Raw genomic sequence first — 8,987 nt, forward strand, 5'->3', positions numbered from 1 at the left:
GCACTTTATCTTATGTGGATGATTTGAAACTTATTCTATATTTATTTCTTCCGCCTTTACTTGAATTGGTTATGTTGGGATAAGGGTTCGCCTATCGTGTCGGGAATGATAGATGCCCGCACGGCCTAGTAAAATGGGTCGTGACAGAATTTTACTGATCAGCCACAAAATTCGTCCATTGCTAATTGTAATTTTAGTAGTGAATTTAGTTGTCCAAGGGAGTCATGAACCACACTTTGTAGAGTCCTACGTACGTGTATGTAGCGTGCCACACTTATAATTGGAAGGCAAAAATATTAGGATAATTAATTTCTCTTTGTTGAGTCTTATATCGTTCATTAGAGCTAAAAGATTCAGAGTTATATAACATTTCCCTCCTTTTTCATTCTAGTTGTTCACGGTAGTAAAGACTAGATCATCTGTTGGTGCTAGTCTCCGTATGCATCACCAGCGGTGCCTAATGCTCTACGACCTCGAGGCCGATCGGGATGCTAGACCAATAACAATAGAGGTGGCCATAAAGCTATTTAGGGATGTGCTAGCGATACTCAGGCACGAGCTAGGAATAATCTTGAGCATGCTAGTTCCACAAGAAAGACATAAGTCCCGGAACAACTTTTACAAATGGAAGACATCTCACCTTCTAGCCAACCTAGAGGGGGTCAGATACTATGGACCACGTTCTAGACACAACAGGTTAGGTTCAGACTCCAGCTTAGGTCACTTTCCAGGCCAGTTGCTCAGTTGGAGCCTTTATAAATATCGTGTTATTTCAAATATTTAGTATTTCAGCGAATGACCCAAGGACAATATGTTTTTAGTATTCTCAGAGGCTCATGACTTAGCGTAGTGGGTAATTATGAAGTTCAGACTCAATTGATTATATACATTTATAGACCTAATTTAGTGTTATCAATTACGTTGGTTTTCTAGTTAATTCAGATCGTTTAATTAATATTATCTATCATGTTAATTCATTCATAGTACGCTTGGGTGTCAATCACGTCCCATTGAATATGACAAGTGTATATTTGACAACTAAAAGAGGAGGAAGTAGTTGCAAATTGAATTGCTTGAATCATCGATTAAAGCGTCGAGTGATGAAAAACCATCATATTATATATATGGCTCTCATTGAATACCGAATCGACAAAAATCAAGGTACTATATTTTATATTGTCGCTTTGACTGAAAAAAATGAACAAGAACCAGAATCTCTCAAATAATTATAGAAAAAAGATCCGTACTATCTACGTGCACAAGTGGCAAAGCTTGGACCTCATTTTGTTTTTTCGTTTATTGGATTGATAATGAATGAAATAATGTACAAGTGGAAGACTTGGCTATATTAAAATATTAAACAACTACAATATTTCCAGAGTCTACATGTGCATTTGGTAGTAGTTATTTCCTTATTGTGTTGATGTTCCAGTTGAATTTGTATAAGGATAAAGGCTAGAATTGGTCTTGCATGTACGATTAAGAAGCAGTTCTAAATGTAAAATGAATCCAAAGATTTTAGACGGACAACTTGACAATAAAAGGTCGGTCAATGGCTATAGACTTTAAGTAATTAGGGACAAAAAATAATGAGAAAAATCCATTTTGATTATTCTTCGATTCTATATATTGGGACCAAGATCACTACCCACCACACCAGTCAACAATCCAATTTTAGCCAAAGCATATCTAGATGTCTTTTTTCTTACTTCCATAAATTGAATTTGAGTTTGCTTGGTAAAGAATTCAATACAAACTCCTAGCAAGGACCGATTTCCAGTCTCATATATCAATATCAAATAAGACAATCCGTAAAATATAGTTGGAGGTTACAAAGGAGACTATAATGCAACCATTATAGGATGGGAAGAGCTAACCATGAACGAGGGATATAACACAATGCTATTATTAGTGGCGTACGTAAAAATATTTATAAATGATAACGATATTTATAGAGGCGAGGGATTAAATAAATCATCGTCAAAGGATCATAAATAATGTAGTGTTTAATTATGATTTGCTTTCTTGGGAATACAAATATCTAGTTGTAATTTAATTTGATATTCAATTGAAAATATGTCCTAAGCTTTAGTGGACAGAGTTATTTGATACTTGTGGTGATTGAAGGTAACCGATACCTCGTAAAATTAGTCGAGGTGCATCATGTTTATAGAAAAAGAAATCAAAGCTTAACACATATCTTCCTTTCTAACAATTAATGAACCAATTATAATGCGACATACTAGTACTCTATCTCAATTTACGTGACGTTATTCACTTCACGAGCGTCAGTTTGGTTAATTTTTGAAACTAAATTAAATTAGAGTGATTTAATATTTTAAAATTAAAATTTAAATATTCATAAATTACATGAAAAGAACAATAAGTTGTAATTTTTCTTATGTCAATATGATGAGAAATACATTTTGAAATATTAATCACAATTTATATAATTTGAATTTCAAAAAACAGACAAGAATACATAATTAAGGCATGGAGTACAATTTTTCTTACTGTCCTATCAGAAGCTCGACTAAATATAATACTCCCTCCATCTCAAAAAGATTATCCTTTTTTGACTTAGCACAAAATTTAAGAAATAAAGGAAGACTTTTGAAATGTGTGATCCAAAATAATCCTTAAATATTTGTGTGTCTGTAAATCATCTCATAAAATTAAATTATTTTTAAATATAAAAAGGGAATAATCTTTTTGAAATAAACTAAAAAGGAATGGAGAATAATTATTTTGGGACAGAGGGAGTATTAAAATACATTACACAAAAATGGACGATTTAAATAGTGAAGTGAGATTGTCAAACGGTCGCTTACTTTTGTGACCACCCCTTAATGTACAATGATCATTTGGATCAGCTCAGCTGTTTCCGTCCACAATCTTTCTAAATAGTGTACGATGCATTTACATCCTTCAGTTCAAATGAATATGTCTCAAGAGCTTGACATAATTTGAAATCATGATATGAAATTATTGATTTGAAATTGAAGTTTTATTTGGACATCTGATTTAAATTTTTAAGTTGTAATTTTCAGACATAAGCCGTGAGTTGTGAAAATCGTCAAAGCTTTCAATTCTTATATAACCTTATCAAATAAGCAAATCGTATGCTATAACAAAATTAATATTCTTTAGGCCGTTCTAAAAATACAACGATTGATTGATCGGCTTTAGTTGATAAAAAGGAACATTGAACATGGGTTATAGTATAACTACTCTTTAATATAATTCTACCATGATATGGACAATTTTTTCACTTCGAGCATGCATTTCTCGATCGGATACCAAGAGAAAGGCAACAACGGCATTCTTTTGGCCAGTTTGTTGGTCAATATCATTAGCAACCGTATCATCATGTTCATATTCCGTGAATATTTCATCACTCCTTTGGTATTCCTGCAAAAAAAATCTGTGACATTGCACATTTTGAACAATAATTCGTCTTCTGCATCTGATGCTTACATTTGCTCAACTGGAGAACAAACATGTCATCTAATTTATTGAGCACTAATAATTGACACTTATATGAAATGGAAAGTGCAAGCCTAGTTTATTCCCCTGTTTATATGATTATGGTTCTGAAAACAAAAAGTCTAGTATGGGTGTATAAACAAGAAAACCAGTTACCATAGCACTAAAACATACTTAAAATACAGGAGTACTCCAAAAGGAAACATGAGTTCTTCGGAATGCATGGTAGCTGTATGGAAAAAATATTTTCTAGTTATATCTATCAACTTATGAATCTTTTTTTATAAAGTATAAACTTATGGGTCAAGTTATACATTAAAAAAAAAATTTAAAATCATGATTTGGAATCTCAATTACACCTTTTTGGAGAATTTGAGATTTAAAATCATGATATGAAGTTGAAGTTGAAATTTTGTGCAAATTACATAAACAAAAGTTGATTTGAAATAAAAATATAAAAAAATGATTTCATATCGCATGGCCAAACGCCAACTTAGAAACCAATCCAATGATCTGTGTAACGACCTTTTTGATCATTTAGGCTTTCTGACCTGTTTACCCCAGTTGACCCTTCCCCTAGCTCTGTCAGAGCATGTTTGACTCGTAGCGAGAGGTAGAGCGGTTCCCTAGGCGATTCAGATTAGTTTTGGGGGAATTAGTGACTTAAATCGAAAAACCGTTGACCAATAGTTGACTTTTGGGTAAACGAACATTTTTGGCAATTCCATCGATTCCATGAGGTTCGGAGAGTCGTCCATAACTTGGTGGGGGTGGTTGGTTCGGTTCCCCAGGCACTCGGGAGCATTTTGGGTCTTTGGATGGAAACTTATCTTGGGGTTTTTGGGGGTTGTCCGGGTCAAGATGACCTCTTTTGGGAAATCCACGTGCGCGGGTGAGTTCGTAACATGTTTTAGGAGTGGTTTACATGTTTGGTTTATGTCCGGGGTGTTCTGAATGAGTTTCGGGTGTTTGGTTGAAATCCGGGGAAAACCAGATTTTCTGGTGTTTCAGGCATCTGATTTCTTCTTCACATTCGTGAGGAAGGTCTCGCGATTGCGAAGAAGAGAGACCAAGTGGGGTCGCGTTCGCGAAGGTTAGTCGGGGTCTGGGTTGTGTCAAGCCTGGTCATCGCGTTCGTGAAGCTAATCTCGCATTCGCTCTGCTTGGATCGGGTCATGGGTCGCGTTCACCAGACCCTCCCCCGATTGCGAAGAAGGGTCAATCAAAACAGTGAATAAGTTTAGAATTTCGGGATTAAACCCCATTTTCATATAAATCTTTCTCTAAAGCTCGATTTTGGGAGAAAACAAGAGTTAAGTCAAGAATCACTGTGGGGTAAGATCTTAACACTTATTTTATCATTTTCCCTTGATTCAATCCATTAGTTAGTGATTAATTCATACTTTGGGATTAGGAATTTAGGGGTTTTTAGCCCTAACATAGGAAATGGATATTTCTTGTAATTGGAGACTAAATCTTGTGGGGTTTTGGGTGATTTCCTAGATTTAGCTTGTTTAAGCTTTGGGTAAACTATTCCTAACACCAAATCTCCTAATTAATCCGTGTTTTGATGAATTGATTTTTGGGGTTTATCACCTTCTGAGATTAGAGTAATTAATGGAATTGAAGTCTTATTTGGGGTTAGAATTTGATGATATTAAGGATTATATATATATATATATATATATATATATATATATATATATATCGTTAGATTCGTAGTCTAATGTAGATAGTTTAATTGTTAGACTTTGAGCGTTCGGAGGCTATCTGGACGGGGGAAGCCTAGGCACTAAATGACTTGTGGTGTATTTGACTACGTGTTTGTGGTGATGCGGGATGTGTTGGTTCTATTTGTTGCAGTGAGACGGGTGTGATGATACGTTTCCATGTTAGTATTGATAATCCGTGCTAGGATTTAATTGGTTTATTATATTGTGAATTTCGTATCATACATTTATACATGATGAAAGAGTTATGGGAATGGATTAAGAAATGAAAGAGTTATGCAAACGGTTTTGAAATGAAAAGAAAGAGAAAGATGAAAGTATCATGTGATTATTGTTATGATCCGAGGTTTATACCGGATATGTTAATAAAGCCGGCCTGTAATCAGTCCCGGTGGCTGGTACATGGACTCTGCGGGTCTCCCATAGGTCATGATTATTGAAGCGACAAATGCTTATAACATGTGTGTATAGATTTGAGATATTGGCCATTGCATTGCACGACATTTGTATTGCACCCTTCATTGCTGCCTCATATGTTGTCTTATTGGATTGTGATGTATCGCACTTGAGTTGTGATCTATGGTTGAGGTATTTCCTTGGATTTTACAGACTTGTGGGTTAGAAGCTTCACCTAGGCTATGACTTTATGATTTCGGGTTATTAGTTGTTGTTGATTGATTGTTCGATTGCTGATCTGTTTACTTGTGAATTGATGTATTTCATATGTGTTATCTAATCTTAATCGGCCTATGATGCTTACCAGTATGTTTGGTGTACTGATACTACTGTTGCTGCACTTTTTCTGAGTGCAGATTTTGAGACAGGATCCACATCGAGGCCCCGAGGCCTCTTATCCTGAGATTGGAGGGTGAGCCATCTGTCAGCCATAACTCCAAATCTCTTCCTTATTGTCTATTTGTTATTTCCTTAGACAATACTCCTTGTGATCAGGCATTTATTATATTCTAGGCTGGTATTTAGACTAGTCGTTCTGTACTGTGACTTCAGTCCTTGGGGATGTATTGACTTAGTATTTCCGCACTTATGATTATGTATGATTTAAGACCAATTGTTGTCTCTTGTTGTTCTTCTTCTTCTTCTTCTTCTTCTTCTTCTTCTTCTTCTTCTTATTATTATTATTATTAATATTAATATTATTATTATAATAATAATCATAATAATCATAATGATAATAATCATAATGATAATGATAATAATGATAATGATAATGATAATAATAATAATAATAATAATGATTATTATTATTATTATTATTATTATTATTATTATTTTTATTATTTTCGCTTTATTTAATTACTTTGACTAAAATAATCGATTGAGGGATGGTTCCCCCCCGAACGGGGGGGGGGGTGTTAGTGTGGGTTCCATCACAATCGTGATTTGGGACGTGACAACTTGGTATCGAGCCCAGTTCACCGATCTCACGGTACAAGAACATGCCTAGTACGGTCTTGCGGATCGGTACGTGATAACGTTCAATGGCCATAAGCATGAATACAAGGAACTCTCAAGTAACGATCCAATATATTTTACAATTTTATAACTAAGAGCGAGTGTATGTTAATAGATTATAATTTCTAAAATCTCATTGAAAGTCTTCCAACCAAATCAATGAATTTCACTATAAGCTTTTCCAAGCCTTAGAGTTTGATATTAAGCACAACCAATTGAATCTCAAGTTAACTTTCCTATTCCTAGCTCAAGTTATTAGATGAGGTTTAAAGCCCCAAATCCTTATTAATTAATCTTGTCTAACCTCAATTTTCCTCTTCCATGCTCAAATTGAAGTCAATGGGCGAGTCTTAGGGTTAGCTAATCTCTTAAGAAACAATAAAGAATAAGATTAATTAAAGAAACAAAGACCCACTTAATTAGAAATAAAAATAACATAAGCATAACAAGGGTTTTAATCCAAAACTTGGACATTGGATATTTCATAAACAATATTAAAGTAATGGAATGGATTACTACACACTTAAATATTCAATACATAACATGGAATTGAAGAATGGGTTAAGAATTTGCTCATTAAAGTGCTCCAATATTCTCTTCCAAAGTGTTGGTGATGAAACCCTAGCTCTCCAAGCTTGAAAATGAAAGATATTTTCCCCAAGCTTTCCTTTTATGGTTCCCCTACTTTTTACAATCAAAATTAGAACAAAATAGCCACTGATTTTTGGATATACAAATCTGGCCGTTTTTGCAATTTTAACCATTTTCTTCAATTTGGTCTCTTTTGGTCGGTTTTTCACTTAGTTTCCTTGCGATCACTTCTAAATCATATAAAACCTGTAAAATGAAAGTAAACAACATTAGATGCACTATTTTCTCAATCAAACATTGCAAAAATTTAAGATTAAAGAAGAGATAATTTAGTAAAATACCAACTTATCAAACCCCAAACTTAAACCTTTGCTTGTCCTCAAGCAAATCAAGACTTACAATTCCCTTCAATGGACTCAACTTAATAATGCACCAATATTATACCAAGTCAAAAAGGTCCACTTTAAGCACAAAAATATGACTTTGATTGGTACCAACAATTAATCTAAGACATATGAATCATCAACAACTTCTCAAAAATTTCATTTCATTTCAAGTGTTTAAACACCAAGTTAATCAAAGTAGCAATCAAGTCATGTCACTAAAGCTTCAAAAATTCGCCTCATTATCACAAAACAATTTTCTTTTGTTCATTCCTCTCAATTGAGATGTGGAACAAGTTCACAACTCAATTCTCATGTGCCCTCACAACCAAGAGAGAATCCTAACTCATAAAATGTAATTTAAAACACAAATGTGATATCAAATGGAAAGAATTAACTCTCTCTCTCTCTCTCTCTCTCTCTCTCTCTCTCTCTCACACAAAGATGTTCAAATGCACATAAGTAGAACCATAGGCTTGCCCTTCATGTATTTCTCCACTAATGCATACATACATGGTTCGAAATCAATTAGGACTTGAAGGGTTGTATTGTAGGCTTTTGGTTGAGGTAGGGGCAAAATTTGGAAATAGTAACTCAAAACCTCCCTAAGCACTACAATTTTCAACAATCAAAGTACACTTCCTTTAAAACTTTTCCAACCTTCTCTTCATCTTTTAATTTCACCGCCTAATCTTCCCTTTATTCACAATTCTTTATTCTTCCTTCCCTTTTCTTCATTCTTATTTGTTGTTGCTTTTGTTTTTTAAAAACAAAATACCAAGGAAGGTTCCACTATTTTTTTCCCCTCCCTTTATCTATTTTTTTTTAACCTTATCACCTTTTAAGCGACTTCATCATCACAACTTTTCCAACCATTACCCCCAAACTTAGGCTTTTAGCCTATGTTTAAACTTTCAAAGCACTTAGGGAGGTAGGATGCCAAAATATAGATCAATAAAGAACAAAAAGTTAAAGCTTGTAGCATGGTTGCCAAAGAAAAGGTTGGCTCAAAAGTGGTTGACTAGAAAAAATATTCAAGGGTACGAAATTTAAGGCACAAAAGCGGTCCAAGGAAGGCCTAACATCATTTTTCATACCAAGTTAGTCTAGGATTTCTCCTTGAAGCACATTCCAGGCAAGTTCTAGACTACATATAGTGCAAAAGAACTCACAAAGATCTCACCACACATGGCACATGGAACTTAAGTAGAAGATGTCTCCATAATCCAATTGAAACAAATGAACTCAAAAAATCAATTTTAATCTAAATAGACTAATTAGTGAAAGAAAGAGCCAAAAATTGAGTCTAAAGGCCAAAACAAGA

This window comes from Lycium ferocissimum, chromosome 6, assembly GCF_029784015.1.
Source record: "Lycium ferocissimum isolate CSIRO_LF1 chromosome 6, AGI_CSIRO_Lferr_CH_V1, whole genome shotgun sequence".
NCBI lineage: Eukaryota > Viridiplantae > Streptophyta > Magnoliopsida > Solanales > Solanaceae > Lycium > Lycium ferocissimum.